This window comes from Peromyscus maniculatus, chromosome 10 (genome assembly GCF_049852395.1).
Source record: "Peromyscus maniculatus bairdii isolate BWxNUB_F1_BW_parent chromosome 10, HU_Pman_BW_mat_3.1, whole genome shotgun sequence".
NCBI lineage: Eukaryota > Metazoa > Chordata > Mammalia > Rodentia > Cricetidae > Peromyscus > Peromyscus maniculatus.
Window position 1 is genome coordinate 80,816,095 of NC_134861.1, and position 17,076 is coordinate 80,833,170.

Here is a 17,076-nt window from a genome sequence, read left to right on the forward strand (position 1 = left end):
CCCTCGATAACACCAAGAGGAGTTAGTGAGCCCAGGTGCCCAGCTGCAGATAATGACTATTTGTAAGTTGCTACATTTCCAGTAACTCAGGTTTTCTCAATTAGTCAGTATTTGAACAAGTGTTTGAACAGTGTTCATACTGATCAAGGCGATCCAGTAAGGCTGTGAATTCAACTTACATTATTTAGAACCTATTAACTCATATCCCAGTTATTAGCACTATAGCTTTAAGAGATAGAGAGATAAAGATACTCACTTCAGCAGCACATATACTAAAATTGGAAAGGTGCAGAGATTAGCGTGGCTCCTGTACAAGAATGATACTCAAGTTAGGGAAACGTTCCATTTTTTTTTTTAAGAAAATGTGGTACATTTACACAATGGAGTATTACTCCACTGTTAAAAACAATAACATCAGGAAATCTGAAGGCAAGAGGATGGAACTGAAAAAACAATCATCCTGAGTGAGGTAACCCAGACCCAGAAAGACAAACATGGTATATACTCAATCATAAGTGGATATTAGCTGTAAAGTAAAGGATAACCATGCTACAATCCACAGACCCAGAGAGACTAGGTAACAAGAAAGGCACAAGGTGGGAATCATGGATCCCCTGGGGAAGGGGAATTAGAGGAGATCTCCCTGGGTTGACCTGGGGTGGGTAGGCATAGGTGCTTGAGGGACTGGGTTGTGGGGTGGGCAGAGGAGGAGGGTGCTGAGAGAGAAGACTGGAAAGGGGAGCTTTAGTGGGTCAGGTAGAATCCTGATGCAAGAGAAACATCTACAAGTCTACAAGGGTGGTCCCAGCTAAGACTCCCGGCAGTAGTGGATGTACAGCCTGAACTGGCCTTCCCCTGTGATCAGATTGGTAACTACTCTGATTATCATCAGAGAGCTTTTAGCCAATGAATGACGCATCCAGATTCAGAGACCCAAACATTGGGCCCAGCTCAGAGAGTCCTGCTGAGGAGAGGGAGGAGGGATTGTAAGAGTGGGGGTGAAGGGGTGGGGGCAAGGGGGTTAGGGGTGAGGCAGGTGGAAGGGGTCAGGGACATTGCAGGAAAACATACAAAAACCACTAGACTGGCTCATGGGAACTCACAGAGTCTGAACCAACAACTTGGGAGCCTGCATGGGACTGACCTAGGCCCTCTGTATATATGAGACAGTTGTATAGCTTGGTCTATTTGTGGGACTCCTAGTAATGGGAGCTGGGTCTGTCCCTGGTGCTTTGGCTGGCTCTTGGGAACCTATTCTACATGCTAGACTGCCTACCCCAGCTCAAATACAGGAAGAGGTGCTTGGTCTCATGGCAGCTTGATATGCCATGCTTTGCTGATGCCCATGGGAGCCCTGCCCCTTTCTGAATGAATATGGAGGGGTAGATAGGAGGGACCAGATGGAGGGTGAGGGGGTGGGAGGGGGGCTTCAATTGGGTTGTTACATAAATAAATAAATAAAATGATTTTTTTAAAAAGAAGATAGCCAATCCCTTTAGAAGATTATAGTCCATGTCATACACAGCTGCTGTACTTTTCATCTCTACCATACATGTCTCCATAAGCCTCTGCCAAAGCTTAGCGTTCTCTAGACACTTACTCCTGGGGAAGCCAAGATCACTGGAGGAACCTTTTGCTTGTGTGCCACTGAGTATAAAGCTCCAACTTTCCAGTGTTACCAAAAACATTACTACCTTCACATTCAACCAAGTCAAATAACCAATCCGAATTCTCACCAAAGGCTATCCTAAGAAATAGGTGCATGCTGGAATTTAATAGAGGGAGCCAGGTGCAAGTGACACAGTTGGAAGTCTCGAAGTTAGGGACAAGGTATAGAAGCTGCACCTTAGACATGAGAAGCTGCCACCCCTCCCCCACCCGCAACGCCTTTTTGACACTACGGTAGCTGCCTCCTCCTGATATCACCTCTGTGACGTCTCTGAAACAGCACCATGAATATGATCCTTCTTTTACTACAAAAATCCTTCCTGGAGTTATGCCAATCGCAAGACAAGTACAATGGATTCTTGGAAGTGTACTTTTAACTTTTCAGGCTTCGTAACACAAGAATTCACATAAAAGTGTAAGCACAAGACTTGAGTGCCAATTGTCCAATACAGCACCACTTCAACCACTTAGTTCTCCTAGCAGGCCCTCCGATTACCCGAAAGGTCTCTAATTCTGCAAATGTTGTAGGAGGTTTTTGCATTCTTTTCAGCATCTGTTTATCCTGGGATACCTTGGGAAATACAACAGTTTCATACCTGAGGTTGTTTTTATGAGGAAAAAAAAAATAGTCAAGGTTTTAGTTTCTTCGCTCTGCTAACATTTTCCCAGCTTATTTACAATAGCCACTTTGAAAAGAAAATATTCAACCCTTCTAAGTAGTTTTCTTTATGCATGCCGCCTGGCAAGCCAGGACTTGAGTACTAAAGTGCATCCTGTGTATTATGGAGAGGGGGGAGTGAGAAAGATGATAGATATATTGGGTATCTAAGACTGCCACACAAAGTGCCACAAAAATGGATGGCTTAAAGCAAGAAATTTATTCTTTTGCAAGTATTGGAGGCTGGAAAGCTGAGATCAAGGAGCCAGCAGTGTCAGAGTAATCTCTAATGCTGACTAGAATGCTCTCTTACTTTTTTGCTAACTTCATGGAAAGTTGTCCTTCCTTAGAATGCCTCATTTCACAGCTTCATCTCTCCAATGTTTGCTCCTGTCACCACACAGCCTCTTCCCTGGGAGTCTTACCTCCTCTTCATGTAAGGACACCCATCCCACAAGGTAAAGAATGACCTCATGTTACTTTTATTACCTCTATAAAGACCTTATTTTCAAATATGGTTGTATTCACAAACATAGGGGATCAAGACCTGAACATTTGAGTGGACACAGTCCAACACATAACAGCAGGAAAAAAAAAATAGAGAAACCTCATTTCAAGTCAAATTTATTACTAACACGAACTTTTCCCAAGAACATGAAGGAAGGTGGCTTCAAATGCTATCATGGGCCTGAGTAACATATTCACAGCTACAGTTATATAAGTAGAGAACACAAACATAAAGTGCAACAAAATTGTGAGCTGATTTAAAGAAATATTCCTACAAAAATAGAAAAAGAAACCATCTAGATGTTACACTCCTTTTAGAAATACTAACTTGATCCACAATAAATATAAAAATGTCTCTAAAGGGGGAATGATTAGTTAGCTGTCTGAACACAGACATCCAAAAAGTAGTTATGGGCTGGAGAGATGACATGCCATACAAGTGTGAAGACGCAAGTTCGAATCTCTAAAACCCACATAAAAGTTGGGCTCTATGGCATGTATCTATGATCCTATTGCTCCTACAGCAAGATGGGAGAGAGACTGGAGAATCCACGGAACTCAGCAACTAGCTAGCTGCCAGCAGCAATGTCAAACAGCAAAGACCTTGTCTCAAACAAGACAGAATGTAAGGACCGAGACCCAAGGTTATCCTCTGACCTCCACATGTTTGCTATGGCGCACGCGCACGCGCACACGCACACACACACACACGAGAACATGTACAGATATTCATATGTACATATGCATCAAACATACAAAGAAAAAGAAAATCGAGTATTCACTATTAGTTTTTAAGCCAATTTCTTTTTTATTTCTGGAATGTATTTTGACTTAAAGAAAATAAAGTCTAGGTTCATTCATTTATTTAATAAGTGTCTATCAAGCACATGGTTTGCCAAATGTTCCATACTCTCTATCCACAGTTAAGAAAAGCATGATCTCTGCTTCCTAGACATTTCTTGATAGTGCAGTAGAAAAAAGTGAGTCAGTACAGAGCATAGCATTGTATTCTGCATATGTTAATAGCATGGTATTACAGGATCAAGATAATAGCTAAACAATCTGCACCAGAAGAGGGCAAGTCAAGAAAAGCATCCTGTCTAGAAGAATAAATTTGGTACTGTGTTATACAGAGTTCAGAAAGGTGTCACAATGCAAAGAACACCACATGTAAAAACAAAATTGTGAGTTACAGCACAGCACATTCTGGGAACTACGAAAAGATCGTTTTTAACTGAATTAAAATGACAGATGTGAACAGTGAGAGAGGCAGGAAGCAGTTTTCATCAAAACAGGGACCAAATTATGGAAAACTTCTATGATAAGAGCAATGGAGGACTCCATAATCTTGAGCCGCGCTGACCTGTGTCTGCCCTCATCTTCTAGACATATGATTCTACTTAGCGCATCTTGGAGTTAAAAGAAGTTGGAGTGATGGTATGACGGACTAGTTCTAGACAACAGGCTGTGAGCAGAGGTAATACGCATCACTTCTAGTCAAAACAAAGAAAGAAGTCAGTCCATGTTCATTTGTTCTTTATCTTGTCTGGAAAAAAAAAAAAGAAATAGTTTTATCCAGATAGTAGAGCCTCCATGAAAGGCAGGATAGACAGCCTATACTCATGGATAACATAGGACACTGGGAGTAAGACTTAAGCTTTTGTTTCACTAAATCACTTACATTTTAAGTTAGTTTTCCACTGCAGCATAGCCCAGCTTAATAAACAATAACATAGCGTTCAACTTCTAGAAGACTGAATGCAGCTGTTTACAAAACATGTTTCAGAGAGATCACAATTTCTAGAAGGTAGGACATAGACAAGTAAGGCCAGAATAGATACAGAAGGCAAGTGGTAACCTGTAACAGAGTCCAGAGTTGGGCACTGCATACATACTCAGGCAACTTACCTCCTTTCAATTAAACCTCAAGACATCAACATTGGTCAATTGTAGGCTCTCAATTTCCTTGAGCTGAGCCTTTTTCTAGGGCCACTAAGTAGGGAGACTGCCAAGAAATTTTTGCACTCTTCTCTTCCACAGAAAAGCAGACTAGTTAGGGGGTGTGAATCTCAAGATTTAAAATAACAATAGCAGCTCTAGGCTTGGGAAGGAATATGCACCTAACAACTAGCACTAAGTTATTATTGTGAAATCCTTTCTTCTATACATCACTTATTCTGAACATGTGGCATGTAAACTTTCTGAAATTCAGATCAAAAGAACCATGGGATAAGGGCTAAGACAATACCTCAGTCAGTAAAGTACTGACCACTCAAGTGTGAAGCTCAGAAAGAGCAAGGCGTGGTGGCACATACTTGTAATCACAGCCCTGGGTAGATCTACAGATACAGGTCGATCCTTGGTACTTGCTGGCCATCCAGCCCACCCTGCTCAGCAAGCTCCGGGCCAGTGAGAGGCACTGTCTCAATACAAGATGGATGGCCTCTGAGGAAGGACATCCAACATTGATCTCTGGCCTCTACACACATGCACACCCACATGAACAACCACATACACATGGATATACACACAGACTACACACCCAAATGAGAAAATGAAAGAGCCCTTAGATATCATAGACTCTCTACCTATCTGCCCTCAATTTCCCCAAGTACCTCATGAAACAAAGAATTTACAGATAAGGAGATACTAAAGAGGCAAAGATAAAATCGTCGTCTGTTTGCTGCTAACCAAGTGGTACCACAGCGATAACCTGTACAGTTAATGAGCCTGTTTTATAGGGTATAAGCCTGGCCTGTAGTTTATAAGCTAGTCTGCGTTTTAGCCTCCACACTGCTTCGGCTAGTCTGGCGATGCCTTAATCACTGAGCAAGCCACCACCTTCAAATACCTCATTTCTCTTCATTTGCTTAATGGTACTATTACTTTGATATATTGGTGAAAGACAGTAACAGAAGCATTCATTTAGTGTTTTGGATCTCTTGTACCTGTGGAGGCTGAAGTTCAAAGCAGTTCCATGCAGAGCCAGACAGAGACCCATAAACGCACTTGGCCCATATCATCAAATAACTGTAGCTTGTGTCACAGGGGAGAAATGAAGAATCTGTATGGTTACATGCATAATTTAATCAAAAGAAAACTACTTACAGTCGAAAATATGCAACCTTAATTTATGGGACTTTTTTTTAAATTGTTCACATTTAATAACTGCCACAATTTCTCTCGGGCTTACTAAAATAAAAACTAATGTAAGCTGGACTGTGGTGGCTGCATGGCCTTTAATCCCAGCACTCAGGAGGCAGAAGCAGGTGGATCTCTGTAAGTTCGAGGCCAGCCTGGGCTACAAAGTGAGTTCCAGGAGAGGTGCCAAAGCTACACAGAGAAACTCTGTCTCGAAAAACCGAAACAAAATAAAACAAAACAAAAATTAATGTAAAGGAGGTTTGAAAGTTAAAATGAACCCACACATGAGGTCCACAAAGAGTCCAGCATTCCTCTAGAGTGAAAGCAGAGATACAGGTGTAAAGTGACATGAAGTTAGCTGGGGCTACCCTATTCCTTTCCCTTTGTTGCAGGGCACAAACTTGCATAGTAGTTTTGCACTTCTTCAGAGTTGTGGTCATTCTAATGGCCCAGGTCTGGGTTAGGGATTGAAACTACCAATTTAGTGGGACAAAAAACAGTGCATAGTAGATCTCCTGTATTTGAAGAATGTAATAACCTCAGAAAGTTAGTTTTAACAATCCTACTTACCGCAATAACTGTACTAAAAGAATATGTGTGTGCCACACTGAAGAAGACATTAATGTGAGTTTACGTTTGCTGCCAATTTAGTCTCCCTAAGGGAGCCTCAGGATCACTGACTTCAGAGAAATTCAGTTGTCCCTTGTCTGACTTAATCGGCATTTACTGAATTCCTGCAAAGTGAGCAGAAAAGCAAACCTTCAAACCCAAAGGCTAGTCTCTACCACTAAAGCATTGTCCAAGCAAACCTGCCTGGGAGTATGAGGAATGAATGAATGGAGAAGCTGGGCAAAGATGTTTGTGTGGCTAGAAGTATAACTGAGAAGTGAGTCAGGTGGCTGCTCAATCGCATACATGTAACCTAAAATTGTAGGTGAGGGAAAGGGAAAGGACAGGGGAGGGGCAGTAAAGGAGGGAGAGGGAGGGAGAGGAAGGAGGGAGAAAGGGCAAGAAGGACGAAAGGAAATAAAGGTGGAAGAAAGAAAAAAAGGAAAGAATGGAACAAGAAAGAAAATGTGCCATGCTGCAAGGGATTAAACAAAAAAAGGGAAAGGGAGGTACTTGATAGAAAAGAAGTCTCGAGTAGAAAAACAAATATGTCTTTAGTTTGCTCATTTGTGCCTCTGATTTTAGCAATCTCTCTTACAAGCTGTTTTCTCTCTGTTCTAGAAGGTTGGGATCACCATAAAGGAGTGCACCTCAGAGCCACTGAGAGTACGGAATGGCTTTCTCGTTTTCTGCACTGGTTGGAAGGACTGGGCTCTTCCTAAAGCTATAGTGACTTTAATGGTAAGGCCCATAAATAGTGAGGTATCCATTCGCTGTACAGAATTGCTTGCCTGAAAATCTTGATTGTATTGTTCCTTGGGCACAAGTTTCTAGAATTATCTTTACTTGATGTCCCTAATTCACTTCAGCTAATATAGCCGAGGTAGGACGACTCCTCAGGATTGGATTCCAGAATTAGAAAAACAATTGTCCCTCTCCATAGTAAATGAGACAGTGTTAATGACTATTTGATGATTTTTTAAAGTTTTTTATTATACTAGCTGTGAAAGAAATTAGTGTAATTTTTGCCAGTATTGTATGCACTAGCAATAGAAATAAAATATTTTTCCAAATTCTGTTACATTTGTTTCATTTACTTCACATTCTAAATGTTTTTTATTTCTGTTTAGTTTTTCTAAGCTTAAGATATTAGCACACGCCGGGCGGTGGTGGCGCACGCCTTTAATCCCAGCACTCGGGAGGCAGAGCCAGGCGGATCTCTGTGAGTTCGAGGCCAGCCTGGGCTACCAAGTGAGTTCCAGGAAAGGCGCAAAGCTACACAGAGAAACCCTGTCTCGAAAAACCAAAAACAAAAGAAAAAAAAGATATTAGCACACAAGGATAGATTCATAGTATAAAACTGTGTGCATATTGTCTACTCGTCAAAAAAATATGTATTGATTTCAATGACATAGAACCCGGTGCTCTTGTCATTCACCCTTCATCTTCTAGGTGCTTTTTAAATTTGCACCAAGGCTGATTAATCATTTCTCATGATGCTTTATATAGAACTTTCTCACAGAAATACTATTGGGGGCATCTAATTTTATAGACAAGGCTCCCACAGATTCAACATGTTAAATATGTTCAGTATTATATGAAATGGAGTTGTAACTGAAACCAGTGCCACTAACTTGGTAAAGCAAAACTCCCTTTCTCCACCTGCTGTTCTTTCTTCTGCCTTCCTTCCTTCCTTTGTTCATTCTTTTCTTCCTTCCTTACCTTCTTCTTTCCTTCCTGTTCTTTTCATCCCTCCTTCCTTTTAAAAAGTATTTTTAAAGATTTTATTTTCTTTTCATGTATATGTGTGTGCTCCTATATTGGGGGGTCTGCACTTATAACTCTGGGTGCCTACAGATGCTAAAAGATAATATCAGATCCCCTGGAACTAGAGTTACAGATAGTTATGAGCTGTCATATGGGTTTTGGGAAATAAACTTGGATCCTCTGGGAGAACAGCAAGTGCTTTTAACCATGGAACCATTTCTCCAGCTCCAGAATTCCTTTGTTTGTTTGTTTGTTCTTTTTTATTTCAAGACGGGGCCCCACTAAATATAGTTCTGGCTGTCTTGGAACTTACTCTGTAGATCAGGATAGCCTCAAACTCATAAAGATCTTCCTGCCTCTTCCTCCCCAGTACTTGGATTAAAAATGTGTGCCCAGATCATCACCCTTTCTTTTGACATTTAGAACTGTAGCACTTAAACTCATTTTTATTTTAATATCACATTTGAAAATTCTAGGGAAAGTAAGAGAAGTTCAAGTTTGCTTGCTTTTAAGATATGCCAGGCATATTTCTACTTTAGAGTATTTGTTCTTATTGGTTACAAAAGGGGAGGAGGTGAAGGGAGGTATCATCTATGCTCACTGTTTAAAATCTTTTCCATGCTCCCTCTCTACTTTTCTCCAGCTAAACATCTCCTCCATTAAGCATTGATCCTACTCTTGTTGAACCAGCCAAGCCCTAAATGTGGGCAGTTCTTGAGCCCTTACTTCATTGGTTCATTGGAAGCACTCCCTCCTTTTGCGATAAGCTACTTTCTTTACTTGGTCTCTTATATGCCATACCCTATTTCTCTCAATCTCTCTGGAAACTCTCTTTCCATTTCTGTAACTACTTTCTCATCATTTCTTCAACATTCAAATTTGGAGAATGTGACAACTTAGAATGTTTCACTCTTCTGTCTTATGATTCCATTCAATTTTGTGACTATCTTGTTTTTCATACTAAAAAAGACCATCCTACCAAAAGCAATCTATAGAATCAAAGCAATCCCCACCAAAACTCCAACACAATTTACAGATCTTGAAAGGACAATTCTTGGCTTCATGTGGAAAAACAAAAGAACCAGCATAATTAAAACAATCCTGAATAATATAAGAATTAAGAGAGTTCTCACTATTCCTGATTTTAAGCTATACTACAAAGCTATAGTAATGAAAACAGCATGGTATTAGCATAAAAAGACATTGATAAACTGAATCAAATTGAAGAATGAGACATAAATCCACACACATGTGGACACCTGATTTTTTTTTTAAAGAAGCCAAAAATACACATTGGGGGAAAAGAGACAGCATCTTCAACAAATGATGCTAATCAGAGTGGATGGCTGCATGTGGAAGAATGTAAATAGGTCCATACTTCTCACTCTACAAAAAAAAACTCTGATCCAATGGACCAAAGATCTCAACATAAAACCAGATACACTGAACCTGATAGATGAGAAAGTGGGGAACAGCCTTGAACATATCAGCACAGGAGAAGACTTCCTGAACAGAATGCAGATAGTGTAGGAACTAAATTCAACAATTAACAAATGGTACTTCATGAAACTGTAAAACTTCTTTAAAGCAAAGGATACAGTCATTCAGACGAAGTAGCAGCCTACAGAATGGGAAAAGATTTTTATGAACTCTACATCCAATAGGGGGCTAACTGTTGCTGGAGAGCTTCTCTCCAGGCTCCACCAAGCCCCGCAGTCCCACAATCCACGTATAAAATAATCACTCAGACGCTTATATTACTTATAAACTGTATGGCCGTGGCAGGCTTCTTGCTAACTGTTTTTATATCTTATTTAACCTATTTTTATAAATCTATACCTTGCCACGTGGCTGGTGGCTTACCAGCGTCTTCACATGCTACTTGTCCTGGCGGTGGCTGCAGTGTCTCCTCGCCTCAGCCTTCTGCTTCCCAGAATTCTCCTCTCTCCTTGTCCCACCTACTTCCTGCCTGGCCACTGGCCAATCAGTGTTTTATTTATTGAACAATCAGAGCAATTTGACATACAGACCATCCCACAGCACTTCCCCTTTTCTTTTTTTAAAAAGGAAGGTTTTAACTTTTACACATCTCCAAAGCCAGCTTGGTATATTTGGGAGTTTGGGCGTAGCTTCTCTTACTACTTCCTGCTGGAGGGGGGCGCTGTATCTTATGGGGACACAAAGAAAATTTTAGGATCATGGAGTAGTCCGTAAAGCTGTATTATCTGAGCCAGTTGCCTTGAAACGATTCTGGATATTGGATCATCTGGGCCATGGTGTCATCAGAGACCTTTCAGGTGGTCTTGGCTGGTCAAACCTGATGTATCTTAATCTGGAACAAATCCATAGCCTCTGGCTTTCTGTAGAAACAAAAACAGAGCCTCCTTTCCAAAGCAACATATCCTTACATCCAAATTTTGAAGTCAAGGTACCTTTAAAATATACATTTTGGCATAACTCAACAGCTTTTGCAATCAAATGTTTTTCTTCAGTTACGAATATCAAAGAGAACATAATCTAGATTCTCTGTGTGGTAGCCATCTTTACATGGCTTATTTTTTATATTACCTTGAGCCTATTGCTTTAAACTGCAGCCTTTTAAGCCTGCTGCCTCCGCCCACTTCAGATTCCCAACATGGCAGTGGTATGTTTTCCGCCAGCTCTGGGAGCCATTAATTCTCAGAAATAGTTGGTTTGTGCTTCTTATCAAAGCAGCATGTAGCCCAGAAATCTCTTTTTGTTTTGTACTAGCAAAGGCTAAATCCACCATGCAGCTTAATGTGCCACTTGCAGAGGCCTCATTCCCGCCATACTGCAGGTCAAGCGCACACACTAGGAACCCGCCAGTAACTTAAACCGGCAGCTGCTGCTCATTTGAGAGAGACAATTAGGAAGCTGTTTTTAGTTCCGTTTTAGAATCTTTTCTCAGGTTTTAGGTAGAAACTCTTGCCCCACGTTGGGCGCCATTTGTTGCTGGAGAGCTTCTCTCCAGGCTCCACCAAGCCCCACAGTCCCACAATCCACGTATAAAATAATCACTCAGACGCTTATATTACTTATAAACTGTATGGCTGTGGCAGGCTTCTTGCTAACTGTTTTTATATCTTAAATTAACCCATTTTTATAAATCTATACCTTGCCACGTGGCTGGTGGCTTACCAGTGTCTTCACATGCTGCTTGTCCTGGCGGTGGCTGCAGTGTCTCCTCGCCTCAGCCTTCTGCTTCCCAGAATTCTCCTCTCTCCTTGTCCCACCTACTTCCTGCCTGGCCACTGGCCAATCAGTGTTTTATTTATTGAACAATCAGAGCAATTTGACATACAGACCATCCCACAGCAGCTAACATTCAAAATACATAAAGAAATCAACAAACTTGATATCAAAAAACCAAATAATCCAATTTAAAAATGGGGCAAATATCTAAACAGAATTCTCAGTAGAGGAAACTCGAATGGCTGAGATACACTTAAAGAAATGCTCAGCATCCTTATTCATCAGGGAAATTCAAATCAAAACTATTTGAGATTCCATCTTACACCTGTTAAAATGGCTAAAATAAAAAACACAGGCTGGAGAGATGGCTCAGGGGTTAAGAGCACTAACTACTCTTCCAGAGGTCATGAGTTCAATTCCCAGCAACCACATGGTGGCTCACAACCATCTGTAATGAGATCTGCTGCCATCTTCTGGCCTGCAAGGACACATGCAGACAGAATATTGTATATATAATAAATATAAATAAACTTTAAAAAAATAAAATAAAGAATAATTAAAAAAAAAACACAAGTGACAGTTCTTTCTAGTGAGAATGTGGAGTAAGGGAGCACTCTTCCATTGCTTGGAGAAGTATAAACTTGTACAGCCACTATGAAAATCAGTGTGTCAGTTCCTCAGAAAGTTGGGAATCAATCTACCTCAAGATACAGCTATACCACTCTTGGCCACAACCCCAAAGGATGTTTTGTCCTACCACAAAGACACTTGTTCAACCATGTGCATTGCTGCTCTATTCATAATGGTTAGAAACTGGAAACAATCCACATGTTCCTAACAGAAGAATGAATAAAGAAAATGTAGTATGTTTACACAGTGGAGTATTACTCAGTTGTTAAAAAAAAATCACACCATGAAATTTGCAGGCAAATGGATGGAACTCAAAAAAAAATCATCTTGAGTGAAGTAATCTAGACCCAGAAAGATAAATATTGCACGTATTCAGTTACATGTAGATATTCACTGTTAAATAAATGATAAGTAAACTACATTCTGTAGTCCCAGAGAGGTCAGGTGTAGAGGATGGCATTGGAGCAGGGAAGACACATGAAGAAAGAGAGGGAACTATAATAGATTTTATAGGTTAACTGGGGATGGAAGAGGGAGAACAGAAATGAGAGGATCGTGTAGGGAAGGAGAGTGGAGATAAGGTTGAGGGAGGGAATTCGGCAAGAGCTAGCAAGGATTGAGGGGCATTTAAGGGATGGTATAGAAATCTAGTGCAGTGGAAACTTCCTAAAATATATGAAGGCTATCCTAATGAAGTCTCCAAATCAGGGAGATAGAATCCCAACTGGCCTTCTCTTGCCATCCGTGAAGCTTCTAATCAGGGCCTGGGTTATGTCCAATGGAGTTGTTGGCCAAAGCAGTCCCATGGAAATCCCCAAAAAATGCAGGGAGTTGCCAAGATAATCACTTGCTCTCAACAAACAAACAGCAAGGCCCCATTGCTGAAGACAATACCCATACAACTCATTGAACATGGAGAGGTAGAGATGGTGCCTACACAGAACCTTCACCCCCACCTTCTAGTTTCTTTGGTATGGGAAAGTACTCTGAAGGCCACCAAAAGAGAAACATAAACACCAACCCAGCCACAAAACCTCTGATATACAATCTATCATGCTGCAAAATATTCTGGGACAAGGGTGGCACAAAGCGTGTGGGAGTAACCAACCAATGTCTGATGTGACTGATGGCCCACTCGGCAAGATGTAACCCATACCTGACACTGCTTGGGTGACCAAGAACCAGAGACAAAATATAGCCCAGATACCTAGGGTAAAACCATACACTACTGGTCTAAAAAAAATAATATACTGTCATATTCATAGATCAGTGCCTTATTCGGCCATCTTTAGAGGAGCTTCGACCCAAAGCAGGTGGGAACAAATAAAGAGACCCACACCTTTTATGCAGAAAGAAAGACCTTGGAACACACAGCTCTAAATAGGATGTCTCCATTTAAATCACTCCCCTCAGAGCTCAAGGAACCCCGCAGAACAGGAAGAGATGGAAAGAGCGTAAGAACCAGAGGGGATAGAGGACACCAGGAGAACAAAGTCTCTAAATGAACTGAGCAAAGCTCACAGAGTCTGAAGCAGCAAGCACATGGTCAACATGGGTCTGCATCGAGTCCTCTGCATATATGTTATAGTTTTCAGTTTAGTGTTTTTATGAGAACTCTGAGTTTGTGAATGAGTGTCTCTGATCCTAGTGCCTTCTCTTGGGAATCTTTTCCTTCTTTTGTTTTGCCTTGTACAACTTCAATGTAATGGGTTTGTTATATCTTATTATATTTTATTTTGCTAAAATTTTAATTTAAATTAAATTTTAAAACATCTTGCTTCATATGTCTCCATCTAGGGCCCACTCTGAGCCCCAGTCTGTCACATCTAATTGCCTATTTTGCATCTCTAGTTGGCCATCTCTATTGGTTTATCTCCAAGTTAATATTCCTAAAACTAAACATTCTGCCAAAACCAACTCAGCTTATGATCTTCCCCCACTCAGTGTAAGGGCAACAATTTTAACATCACTCTGAAAGTCATATTGTCTTCCATGTAATATATATTATTCATTGGCAAACCTTGCTAGCTCTACTTTCAAAATACATGCAGGATCCAACTCATTTTCACATCCTCCTTTCCTACCAACCTGTGGTCCCTGCCACGGTTGCATCATGCTTAGAATGTTAGGACTTCCCAACTATAATGCTGGTTTGATGACCTGTACCAAACGTTTAAAATAGGCACCACTGACCATATTAATAGATTAGTTCAATTTGCTCCTCTGTTGAAAACTCCTCACTTGACTTCCCATTCCATATTAAGTATAATCCAGACTCCTCACAGAGACTTCAAAGCCCCCATCTCTTCTCTTACTGCCTCTCACAGCACACTGCCTTTCTTCACACTGGCCTGCCTGCTTCTGTTCCTCACTCCTACTGCAGGGCTATTGACTTTGCTGGTCAATCTTCCTAAAACACTTCTCCCACAAAAATCAACTTGACTACCCTCTTTGTGTCCAACACTATCCAACTGCTATCTTCTGGGTGAGGGCTTCCTCATCACACTGAGATTTATAGCCATTCCTATGATTCTTGTCTCCCTCCATCTGCTCAGTTTCTCTGTGGTGGTTTTTACTACCTAATGTAGTGTGTGTTTTGTATTTGTCATGTTTAAAATTGATTTTAGGACCAGAACACAGGGTGCAGGGATATTTGTCTGTTTTGCTACCTGCTCTGGGCCTAGTAATGAGAATAGTGGCAGACATTTCCACTCTATAAATACTATGCAGGAAAGAGAGAGAAGCAGATAGGGGAGGAAGGAGAGGGGATTTGAGGAAGTGATGAAAGGAAAGGAGGGGGAAGGGAGGAAAGGAGAGGGAAGGAAGTGGGGGGAGTACCTGAAAGAACTTTACAACACTAGGTTTCACGCTGTGTATACAGCTTCACCCAGCTTATTTCTGGCATTTAAATTGAAGGCAGCATGGACACAACATGTCACTTCTTGAGTCGATCTAGATAAATAAAAACCATCAGTTTCCAAAAAGTAAGTGGCGTCCTAACAACAAAATGCACTTTTTTTTAATGCCCATATGAGCCAATTAAAATGTGAAATGGTTCCAACTTCTAAAAGCTTTTCCTAGACAACAAACTAGGAAGAGAGGTCAATGTTCAAGCTACCCCTCTACCTCAAGCTGTGTGAAGCTCAGTGCTGGCTCATGATAAATGTTAAGCTGCAGCTAGATCCATTTGATTCTCCAAAACTAGGTTTTGATTTATCTTATTGTGAGGTTTGAGTGTCTGGAATTTTCCCAGGGGAACCAAAATTCCACCATCCAGTGAAAGTGCTGCTCGTTATCTGTGTTAATCTCATCTCTTTCCCTGCATTCAGGAAACCCATTTGCTGAAATTCCAGCTGTGAGAAAAGAGAAGAACAAGAGAGGGAGCAGGCCTAACGCAGAGGCTTAGAGACCCACAGGCAGGAATAACATTTTCACAGGAACTCTGCCACTCATGGTAGATATAGCTAGAGCCACCAAAAAGAACAAGGCAAAATATATTGAGAATATTAAACACAGACTGACAAGTTCATGGTTCATTATTTTTAACATTCATATGTTCAAAACATCAAAATAAATAAGAGTGACATTAATTTAAAAACATTTTTATTGTATGAGATCCTATGCTATAAAAGTCAACCCTACATCAAAGTGCATGGAACCTAAGTTTCAGCACATGTTGCCAGAACACACACTGAATTTCTTAGCTGGATATGTAGAACTATACAGAAATGGCACATATAAGGTGCCACATGTCGGTGCTCTGGCAGTGTGGAGCAGCCCAGCTCATCATTAATCTGTTAAGGACTCTCTACAATCCCATCAGGGGAGGAGCCACAGCTGGTAAGATTTCTCACCCCTGCTGCCTTCTGAGGGGCCTTCCTGATGCTCTGTGGAGTTGCTGAAGGTGAATAAAGAATTTTTTTTTTTCCTCTTCAGATTGATAAACAAGATTGTACTGATTTAGAAGGACACTCAACAAGCACTTTTAACACCTGGGAGGCAAGAATATGATTTGTTATCAAATTTCCTCCATCCTAGAGGGAGGAGGTGAACATGGAAAGGAAGTATGTGTGCTTCTCTTGGGATAGGCTCCTGTGCTGAGGTACTTGTTGCACAAAATCTAAAAGGTCTTGTTGTAAAAACCCAGGGCCAGATTTTGGGGTAAATGCTGAGAGATCATAGAGACAGAGGAACAACCACAGCTACTTCTCACCTCACCAACTCCACGAATCCTCTGACTATATGTCTCTGAGACCTCAGCCGAGAGGCCTCCAGCCAAAAGGGGCTTCAATCAACAAGAGCTTTAGCCAAAAAAAAAAAAAAAAAAAAAAAAAAGAAAAAAGAAAAGCTTAGTTCCTGTCTCTGCACAACTTATATCCCTTTCTCCACCCAGCCATATTACTTCTTTCCTAGTGCTGGGATTAAAGGTGTGTGATTCCCAAGTACTGGGTTTGAAGGTGTGTGCCACCACTGCCTGGCTCTGTTTCTCTCCTAAACTGAATCAATCTCATGTAATCCAGGGTGCCTTTGAACTCACAGAGATCCAGAAGGATCTCTGCCTCCTGAGTGCTAGGATTAAAGGTGTGTGCCAGCACTGCCTGGCATCTACATTTAATACAGTGGCTTGTTCTTGTGGTTGATATATTGTGCACCCCAATAAACTTATCTGGGGATCAGAGAACAGAACAGTCACAATATTAAACATAGAGGTTTAGGCAGTGGTCGCATACACCTTTAATCTTAGTATTAAGGAGGCAGAGATCTGTCTGGATCTCTGTGGGTTCAAGGCCACACTGGAAACAGCCAGGCATGGTGACACACCTTTACCCAGGAAGTGATGGCAGGAAGCAGAAAGGTAAATAAAGCGTCAGGAACTAGAG

The 17,076-nt window shown here is 41.1% G+C and overlaps 1 long non-coding RNA gene and 1 other non-coding gene across 2 annotated transcripts in view; both read left to right on the top strand.

Moving 5' to 3' along the window:
- Positions 1-248: 248 nt before the first annotated feature.
- Positions 249-352, top strand: LOC121821011 (U6 spliceosomal RNA). Its single transcript, XR_006061721.1, has one exon. It is a non-coding gene; the product is annotated as a U6 spliceosomal RNA (small nuclear RNA).
- Positions 353-7,012: 6,660 nt separating this feature from the next.
- The window catches only part of LOC143267529 (uncharacterized), a 45,787-nt gene continuing 35,723 nt past the window's right edge, over positions 7,013-17,076 (top strand). Inside the window, exon 1 of the long non-coding RNA XR_013042669.1 lies at positions 7,013-7,327. This is a non-coding gene — a long non-coding RNA (uncharacterized LOC143267529). The remainder of the gene's footprint in view (positions 7,328-17,076) is intronic.